Below are 10,139 nucleotides of genomic sequence, written 5' to 3'. Positions count from 1 at the left end.
TAGGGCTGGTGATGGGTTATATAAGATTTAGGAGTAAGTATTTAGAATTGGGGCTGGTAATGGGATAGGAGAGAAAAAGAAGATATAGAAGTAAGATGTAAGGATAGATGTAAGATAGAATTAGGAATAAGCATGTAACTAATAAGATGTAACTAATAAGATGTATGTAAGTAGTAATAAGTAAGATGTAAGAAGAAGATATAGAAGAATATAAAAGAAGCTAGCTAGTAAGAAGAAGTAAATATGAAGGTTCCTGATTAAGCTGCATGGAGAAGGGCTCGGTGTTGCCTCCTTATTTCCGGATGGCTGGAAAAGGCGCCCGACACTCATCTAAATCCCATTTCCCCCTTTTCAAAGAATAACTTCTACTTTCAATCTCAGTCTCTTCCTCACTCCCTCCTTCTTGCCATCTCTCTCCTTTTCCCCTTTGAGAGCCATCTCTGTAGCCCCCATGACAGCCTTCCCTCCAGCCTCTGTGAGAACATTCTTTTTTTTGTTTTGTTTTGTTTTTGTTTTTTTTTAAAAAAAAAATATGGAACGCTTCACGAATTTGTGTGTCATCCTTGCGCAGGGGCCATGCTAATCTTCTCTGTATCATTCCAATTTTAGTATATGTGCTGCCGAAGCGAGCACGAGAGCATTCTTTTTGTTGTTCTCTCTTCATAGTATCATTCTTAGCTAAGAAAATTAACCCTACTTAGAAGCCAAAAGATAATCTGCTATCTAATTATTTAAAATTCTTTACTTATAGGTAGGGTGTTTAATCTGTCTACAATTTTCTTTGGTAGAAATTAATTTTGTTACTTTTTTATGTGGAATGACCCAATTTCAGTATCATTTATTCAAGTGCCTTCCGTCCCCACAACTAATTTCTCATGTATTCAGCCAACAAATACTGGCCAAGTCTTCTTTGTGTATCGGGCAGTGTTCCAACACTGATGATAATGCAGGATAGAGGGCGGACTGGGAAAAAAACCTGATATTAAGGAGACACTCCATAGCAGTAAGAGAAACTAGCAAGTGTATAGCATGTCCGATGGAGATGCTCTCTAGGAAGACAAGTACAGCCCCCAAAAGAAAAGGGTTGTGCCAGGAGTCTCACCACCAGGGTTGTCACCACTGCTAACATGATATCTTTGTGAAGACATGGCCCAGGTGAGAGAACAAGGATGTGGGTGAACGCAGGAAGGATGGGAATACCATCTGAACTCTTGGAGGATGCAGTGCTCATGGTGTTGTCTGAACACCGTCCAGGAGTTACACAGTAAGCGAGGAGAGCCTAGAAGCCGAGGAAGGGAGAGAATTGGGAGCCGAAGTCTCAGGGTCTCGTGAGTTGCTGTCAGGCCTCGGAGTGGGAATACTGTGATCAGAAGAGACTCTTGTCAGACTTACCATCACCATGATTGCCACACTAACAGAGAAGCTGGAGTACCTTTTCAATGTTCTATTAAAAATTTCAAAATCATACCATTAATCCCAGTAGGCAGATCTCTTGAGTTCAGGACCAGCCTGGTCTACATAGTGAATTGCAGGCCAGCCAAGGCTACATAGTGAGACCTGTCTCAAAAACAAAACAAACAAACAAAACAAAACATTTATTTAGTGTATTTGTGTGCTTGTATGACGGTGTGATTTGTCAGAGCCAGGTGTCTTCATGTGGGTCCTGGGGATCAAACTTAAGCCATCAGCCTTGGCAGCAAGCCCCTGTACCTGCTGAGCCATCTCACTAGCCTCATTCCTCTTTCTTTCTTTCTTCCTTCCTTTCTTTGTTTCTTGTTTTCTCTCTTTTCTTTCTCCCTTTTTCTCTTTCTTTCTTTCTTTTTGATGGCACAGTATATTGTGTCAAGGGCAAGACAGGGTCTCACTAAAGTTCTCAAACTGGCCTTGAACTTACAATCTTCCTGCCTCAACTTCCCAAGTACTTGGAATTACAATCAAGCTTGTGCCACCGAGCCTAACACATTACTCATTCTACCCAGATGTTGTGGAATACAATCAAGTGAGTGTAACAGCCACCTGAACAGTTGTAACTCCACCCTGCCACTGGGTCTCAGCTGGATGCATTTCTGCCCCATCCACACATGGTTTGGGGAGGCACTAGAGAGCTAACTGAAAATTCCATCTACGAAGCTATGGAGAAGTAGCTATCTGTGCTGGTGGAAACTTTCAGTAGTGCGACTGCTCTGGGAGGCAGTAAGTAACCCCCATGTACTGTAAATGTGCTCCATGAGTAAGCCTAATAAACTCATTGGTTTCCCAAGTTGAATTTTGGAGAAACTGTACTTTGGTACATATATCATTTGGTGCCCCTTCTGAGGGGCAAAGATATGTTTTGAGGCTCCTCAGAAATAAGTTTGTGGAACATTAGGGGTGCAGAGTGCCTAACCAAACCCCTGTTTATATAAAGATCAAAGAGGGCTGGACCTCCCTGAGGAGAGATTCCTGGTAAATATCATTATCATGGGAAGAGCCAAACTAAGGATAGATAGCCAGAGTACAATTAAAATGGCCCCACTGCATGAATGGGTTTACCATACTTCCCAAAGTATTCTGAGTACTTTGATGGATACTCTCTGGTTATAATTATTTTTTTCCCAGACTTTTCTGCTCCACAGACTGAGAATGAATTAAAATGTGAGTCAGATGATCAGATGTTAACTGAAGGCTAAAAGGAAGAAGATGAGATGGCCTAAGGCTGACATCTTTTGCGATCCTATTAGCACGGATTTCACAGTATCTCTCAGTGGTCGTTCACTGTCAGCCATTTAGTTCTTGTCATTTTAGATTTCACTTGTATGCATGGTTCCTGGACACCCTAACATTTGCAACATGACAATTGCAGTTAGCTTTCCCATAAACTCAATGAGAGCAGGGGTCTTGGTGGTTGCCTTGTTTCCAACCCCACACTAGAGGTTTGCAGTACGTGTTTGGTGAATGTAACCATTCACAAAATGGTTGCACATGAACACGTGTGGAATTCGCAGCTGGCTCTGGGTGCTTGATTTCATCTGTGGGAGTGGGCATTCTAGGCTGTACTTTTGTGCTGGGAATGTGTGGTTATCTGGCCCCCTGGGAAGTTGCCCAGCTGTTTGGTGGCCTCCTGTGTTTCCTTGTTGGTTGAGTTATCCCCAAGTAAAGACCCTGCAGTTGGAGGCAATGTCTGTGGCAACAGCCGCTGTCTGCAGCTAGGTGGGTGTGGTCTGGAGACCCGAGTCTGTCTGAATCTCTGTGCCTGGCTGCTGACAATAAACAGGCTTCCCTCCACAGCTGTTGACAGTCGCCTCCCACACTACCCACCCGAGCCCTGCCCGGGGATGGCATGACTCCCTCCCTGTTGCACTAATAATAACAACACTGTATTCTTTCTCGTGCCTGAGAGTTTCATGCAGGCATTTCCCCCTGGACTTTGGAATGAGAGTCAAAAAGTAGAACTGCTGAAAATGTATTCAAGTTAATGTGGTCAGGTTCAAGTTTTCTAACATGCCCTGTTGATCTTCTGTAGAGGACGAGGAGGAGAAAGGATGCCAGTTCAAGGCTGAGGAGAAGATCTCTCAGGAACCCTGGACAGGAGGGAAGGTGGTATGGCCACAGCCTGTGCTCTAGTTTTCCTGGTATCCCCAGGAAAACCCCGTAGTTTCTTCCTAATTGTGCACACCTTGGATTGGGAGACAGAGTGTTGGGAAAGCCTCTTGAAAGAGCTGAGTACAAACAGCTGGAAAGTTGCTTTTCTTCTGAGAGCATCTGCTTCCGGTGCCCAAGCCAGGTTGTTCTTTCCCTGGGTGCCGCCATGCAGTTCTGCCCTCCTCAGGGGCTGCAGGGTAGGCTCTGAACACACAGTGGGTATGGGAATCATTCACCACCTGTGTCCCAGGGCCACGGGGCAGTCCAGGAAACACATGGCCCACACCAAACCACAGGCTTGCTTTTAACAGAAACATGCAATGACTGTGTCAAAACTAGAGCTGGGAACAAAGGTGTGCTTTGGGACCCCCTTGTGAACCTTTCTGCACTTGAATCTGAGAGGAGGAAGCATAAGAAGCCAAGTAGGGATGCGAACAGAGAGCACTTACCTAGTGGCTGACTCAGTGTTGTATGGCTGTGAAGAGACACCATGACCACAGCAACTCTTACAAAGGACAATACTTATGGGGCTGGCTTATAGATTCATAGGCTTAGTCAATTGTCATAGTGGTGAGAAGCATGGTAGCACTCAGGCAGACATGGTGCTGGAGACGTGGCTGAGAGTTCTACATCTGTTTAGCAGGTAATAGGAAGAAAGAGTGCCACTGGGCTTGGCTTGAGTATTTGAAACCTCAAAGACATATGCGCAGTTTCTCCAACAAGGCCATATCTCCAATAATGCCACTCCTTATGAGTCTATGTGGGCCATTTTCATTCACATCATCACATGTTCACACCTAACATGTTCAAAGTCCAGCACGGTGTCTGGCACTGCCAGAAAGAAAATGTCAACTAGTCAGGAACCTGGCCTCCTCCACTTCTGTAATATTATGGCTTGACCCCACGGTCAATCTCATTTTCTCAAGAGTCTCCTATGACAGGAGGGAGGGAGGAGGCAGCTGTTTAAACCACTTGCCCTGGATTTCAGCAGTGCTCCACCTGCTTATCGGCAAGGCCACCCTGGGAGATCCCTGAGCAGCTGTTTACTTGTCTCACTAGCTTTTCATCATTGATCACCATTGCCTGGACTACTTGCTCAGCCATAATGGAATGTATGCATGGTTCCAAGTGGGGCTGGTTACTCTGCACAGAGAGAACACAAGTTCTATGAAGAAAAGTACCCTATCAACCCCAGTATTATTATATTTATTCCTCCTATGAGGCTTTTTGCTCATATCCAGTAAATGTGAGGGGTGAAGCCAGCCAGCTATCACATAAGCTCCTTGTTCTTAAATAGACCCAACACTTTCTCAAAGGCTTTCAGATACATTCATTTAAAACTGCAGATTGCTTTCCGTTTAACTGTCGTCATTAGCTAAGTACTACTATATAGAGGCCAAGGCTGTAGCTCCCAATGCTGAAAACCAAACTACCTTGGATAATTGTAAGAAATGTGACTGCAGTTCACAAAGACTGTGTTATGGTGAATCAGGGTCAGGGAGCTTTAAAAGAACAAAAAACTCGAGTCACTGAAGTTATAAAACTGGCTAGACCACAGCTGCCTGCCAGGCCCCTTCCTCCTCTGAGCCCCTCCTGTCCTACTGCATGATCTGCCTTCCCCACACAAGGAGCCTTGCCAGCACCTTTGTTTCTAATTTTAGCTGCTGTTTTGCATTTTGTGTAGCATCTTGGGAAATACAAATGCAGACTTGAAACTGCAGAGAAGCCAGGCAGTTGCTTCTAGATAAGATGTCTATATTTGATGGGTGATAGAAAGGCTAAGGAGGAGGAATATCAGAGCAGAACCATGATGCTCTCAGAATCCCTCACCTGGAACCTCTCTGTCCACTTCTCTTGGTGCTGATGGATGGTCACAAGGCTTCAGAAACCATTAAACTCCTTCCTGACTTGGCAAAAATTGAACTTACTATAGATCAGTTCTTCTTACCCTTCCTAGCTCTGTGATCCTTTAATACAGTTCCTCATGTTGTGATGACCCCCTCAACCATAAAATTATTTTCATTGCTATTTTATAACTATAATTTTGCTACTGTTATGAATCATAATGTAAATAGATTTGGACATAGAGGTGTGCCAGAGGGGTCACCACCTACATGTTGAGAACCACTGATATAAATGTTGATGTGGTGTATGTGTGTGTGTGTGTGTGTGTGTGTGTGTGTGTATTGTGGGATGGAAAGGACTCTATAATCCTGAACTAGATTCAGTGATCATCCCAAACTAGAAGTGGGGCAGAGGCTCATAACATAAGTCACATGAAATGAGTCATTGGGTGTCTCTCAAGGTCAAGGAACTGGCAGCTTGTTAGAAATTTACTGAAATAAAACAAAATGATGGTAATAATACCTTTGCTCTTTTGAAATAGAACACACAGAAAGGTACATAAGAGGAATATTCTAGATTACATAAGAGGAATCTTCTAGACCTGAGTAAGCTACAGTGAAAGGGACTGTCTTAGTGAGGGTTTCATTGCTATGAAGAGACGCCATGACCAAGCAACTCTTACAGAGGAAAACTAATTGGGACTGGCTTACGGGTTCAGAAGTTTAGTCCATTATTGTTACAGTGAAGAATGGTGACATACAGGCAGATAATGGTTCTGGACTATACCTGGATCCATAGACACCAGAAGAGAAACACTGGGCCTGGCTTCAGTTTCTGAAATCTCAAGCCAACCCCCAGTTAAACACTTCTTCCAACAAGGCCACACCTACTTCAACAAGGCCACAGCTCCTAATAGAGCCACTCCCTATGATTTTCTTAGTTAGGGTTTCTTTTGCTATGAAGAGACACCATGACCACAGCAACATTGAACTGGGGCTGGCTTACAGTTTCTGAGGTTCAGTCCATTATCATCATGGTGGGAAACATGGCATCGCATCATGCAAACAGACAGTGCTGGGCTTGCCGAGAGTTCCACTTCTTGTTCCAAAGGCAAACAAGAGAAGACTGGAAGCCTACCCCAACAGTAGCACACTTCCTCGAACAAGGCCACACCTCCTAATAGTGCCACTCCCACGCCAAACATAGCCAAGCATATTCAAACCACCACAGGGACCCTGTGCCAATTCCACCTAGGTCAAGGAGTACTGCCAGCACAGCAGGAAATCTCTTCCCAGTAGAATTCAACCCCTTTGTTCATCAAGCAGTAACTGACTTGACGTGGTGATCAACTTTTTCTCAGTTCCATTTTTGTTTTCTAAAAATGCAGCCCTCCATAGCACGGGCTAGCTCTCCCTGTACTGTTTAGCTTCAACACTTATCTAAGTGGAATTGCCAAGGCTCTAGAGTTTTATACTGATTTCTTTTAAAATATATATACAGTATTTGGCTTAAAACTAGGGCCTCATGCTTGCTAGGGTAAGTGCTTTACTACTAAACTATATCTGCAGACTCCACCTTTTGTTTTAATACAGAGAGTCTGACGAAGCTGCCAGGTTAGCTTTGAACTTCAGACCTTCCTGCATTCCAGGCCTAGGCCAGCGAACCCAGCTGTGTCTGGTTTTGTTTGCTTGCTTGCTGTCAATACTTAGTGAGATTTCATTAAGTTTTCAACACAGTAATTCTTGCTCCTTGTAGAGTTATCACTTCCCCTCACTTTCTAGACCTCAGGGAAGCATATTTTTTCCCCTCTAAATCATAACAAATGAAAGTAAACTTGGTAAGTGGAGATTTTGCGGTGCTTCTTGAGCAAGCCCCTGCTTCTGGATGTTGCTGAGACAGGACTGGGGTTACTGCTCCTGGCTGCAACTATGTTTTCCCTGCCCTTCTGTGAGATGAGTGGTCAAGAGAACCCTTCATAGGTGTGTGTGTGAGTGTGTGTGTGTGTGTGTGTGTGTGTGTGTGTGTGTTGCTTTGTTGAAGGAAGTGGTCTGAGCTATGAGCTCCCAGAATCACAAAACTGACGTTCCATGAATGTATAATCTTGGATGAGGCATGGGAAAAGCCAGGATTCCTCCAAGGTAATGTGTGTGTCTCAGTCATTTCACTGAGGTTTTCTGGTCCCTTATACTGTGCAAAAGGCAGAGACTAGAGTGTGTAGATGAGACGGGACATTCAGCAGTAACTATCATTGATCTTTTCCCAAGCTGTTTATTCTCCACTGTCTTCGTTAGGCTTACTATTGCTGCGATGAAACTCCATAACCAAAGCAACTTGGGGAGGAAAAGGGTTTCTTCAGTGCACACTTCCACATCACTGTTCATCACTAAAAGAAGTCAGGGTAGGAACTCAAACAGGGCAGAAACCTAGAGGTAAGAGCTGGTGTAGAGGCCATGGTGGGTGCTGCTTGCTGGCTTTCTCCCTATGGCTTTGCATAGCCTGCTTTCTTATAGAACCCAGGACTAGAAACCAGTCCAGGGATGGCACCATCCAAAATAGACTGGGCCCTCCCATATCAATCACTAATTAAGAAAAACACCTACAAGCTTGCCTGCAGCCTGATCTTATGGAGGCATTTTCTCAACTGAGTCTCTCTCCTCTCTGAAGGAAGTCTCTAGCTTGTGTCAAGTCTACATAAAACTAGTCAGAACACCCAGAGACATTTAGAGTATGGCCTTTGAGTTGAACCAGCCTAGGCCATAGACTGGCTCTGTGACCTATGTTATGTGGCTACAGACTCCTCCTCACCTTAGGAATGGGATCTAATGCTAGTATACACTTTGTGAGGCTGTTATGTTTAGTAAGGAAATGTTCAAAAATGGTCAGCATGCCACCTAAAATGACCCTGGGCAACAGTGAGCAAATGCTTTCAGGGGTCAAGATAATGGAATTCCATATTATTTAGTCTATTGTTGCCCTCATCTTCATGTGAGGGAACTGTGGCTCAGAAAAGCTAAATTGCCTAAGATCTGATGGCTTGTTTTGTGGTGGAGACAATTCAACCTTCCCGATCACTTTGTTGATATATTTCTCTAATTTGCTTTTTTAAAAATAAATTGTGTGTATGTGTGTGTGTGTGTTGGGGGGTGCCTCAGTAGTTTACTCTACGGAGTCAATTTTCCCTTCTTGTCTTTATGTGGGTTCCAGGGATCAAACTCAGGTTGCAGCTTGCACAGCAAGTTCTCCTATCTTCTGGACCACCTCAAAGGCCCCTCTTGTTTGCTTTTCACCTCTCATGAAGCTTCTGATGTAGCCAGGGTCCTGTCAACTACCTGTTCTACCTAATTAGAAATGAAGCTGGTTTACAAGTGGGGAACGTTCAGAATGACTTACCTGTCACCCCAGCATGTGTGAGGCAGAGGGAGGAGGAAGGAAAGGAGGAAGAGGAAGAAAAAGAGGAGGAAGGAGGCAGAGGACTGCTTGCAGGTTGGGGCCAGCCTGGGTTGCAGAGGTCTAGGCCAGCTCAGGCTAAAGGGTGAATACTCTGTTTCAAAACAAAGCAAAAACAACATCAACAAAGGAGAAAACAAAAAACAAAACAAACAAACCAAGATGAGCCTAAAAGTCAAGGAAAGCAGAGTTTCTCAAAGTCAGAAAGACAAGTAAATAGATTGTCTGTCTACCTCCTGAGAGGAGCATAGCCAAACGGGCATCTTAATTTTAACTTGCATTATGTGGGACCGTGAAAGGCGGCCTGTTTTCCAGTTGAGCTAGGTTTAAACCCTGGAGACCCAACAGATTAATCTGCAAGGGGTGGAAGGAAGTTTGCCACATGTTCCCAAACACTAGGCTCCTGACATCAGGCCCCAGCTCCATAATTTTGTGGCCTTCAGTCATGTAGGCTGTCCAGACTCCACCCCCACAGTTACCTGGCAACAGCCAGGTATGTTCCTCCCCATAGTTACCTGGCACCAGCAAGGATGGCCCAGCCCACTATAAAAGGAGCTGCCTGCCCCCTCCTTGCTCTCACTCTCTTGCTTCTCTTTTGCCCTCTTGCTCCCCCTCTCTCCATGTGGCCATGGCCAGCCTCTACTTCTCTACACTTCTCCCCTTCTCTGCCTTTCTACAATAAACACCTTAAAACCATGGACCATCTCTGTTCATCTGGGATGTTCGAGAGTGAGAATCTGTCATTCCTGGTCTCTGTGTGGCCCAGAGGACCCCAGAACCTGCTCTTCCGCAGCCCGCAGAGGCATCTTGTGGTGCCCGAGGGTCAGAACCTGACTCCGGTTCGTGGGGACCCCCAGAATGTGCCTTCCTCACACAGAATCCTGCGGCTTCTCACAGCCCTATGCCCGCCCTGTGCTTCTGTGGGAGCACGCAGTCAAATTTTCTGCGTCTGCCTCACCCATTGGCCCTAACCCCGAGTGGACACAGGACCACAGTTTTGCCCTACAGTATTATGTTAGATTTTTTAAAATATGTTGGTTTATTTATTTACTTAATATGTATGTGTGTGGGCACATTATACATGTGGAGATCAGAGGACTATTTGGGTACTCAGAATATGGGGGTTCTGAGAATCAAAGTCAGACTGTCAAACATGGCAGCCATTGCCTTCACTCACTAAGCCATCTTGCCTGCCCCCTGTTATATAGGTGATAGACAAAGTCATA

At 44.9% G+C, this 10,139-nt stretch overlaps 1 non-coding gene across 1 annotated transcript; it reads right to left on the bottom strand.

Annotated features, from left to right (window-relative positions):
* Positions 1-526: 526 nt before the first annotated feature.
* Positions 527-633, bottom strand: LOC116071544. The gene has a single exon (XR_004110955.1). It is a non-coding gene; the product is annotated as a U6 spliceosomal RNA (small nuclear RNA).
* Positions 634-10,139: the final 9,506 nt, after the last annotated feature.

The sequence above is a fragment of the Mastomys coucha genome, unplaced genomic scaffold (genome assembly GCF_008632895.1).
Source record: "Mastomys coucha isolate ucsf_1 unplaced genomic scaffold, UCSF_Mcou_1 pScaffold22, whole genome shotgun sequence".
NCBI lineage: Eukaryota > Metazoa > Chordata > Mammalia > Rodentia > Muridae > Mastomys > Mastomys coucha.
Note: the sequence above shows the minus strand (reverse complement) of the source record. Positions and strands in the feature narration are given on the sequence as shown.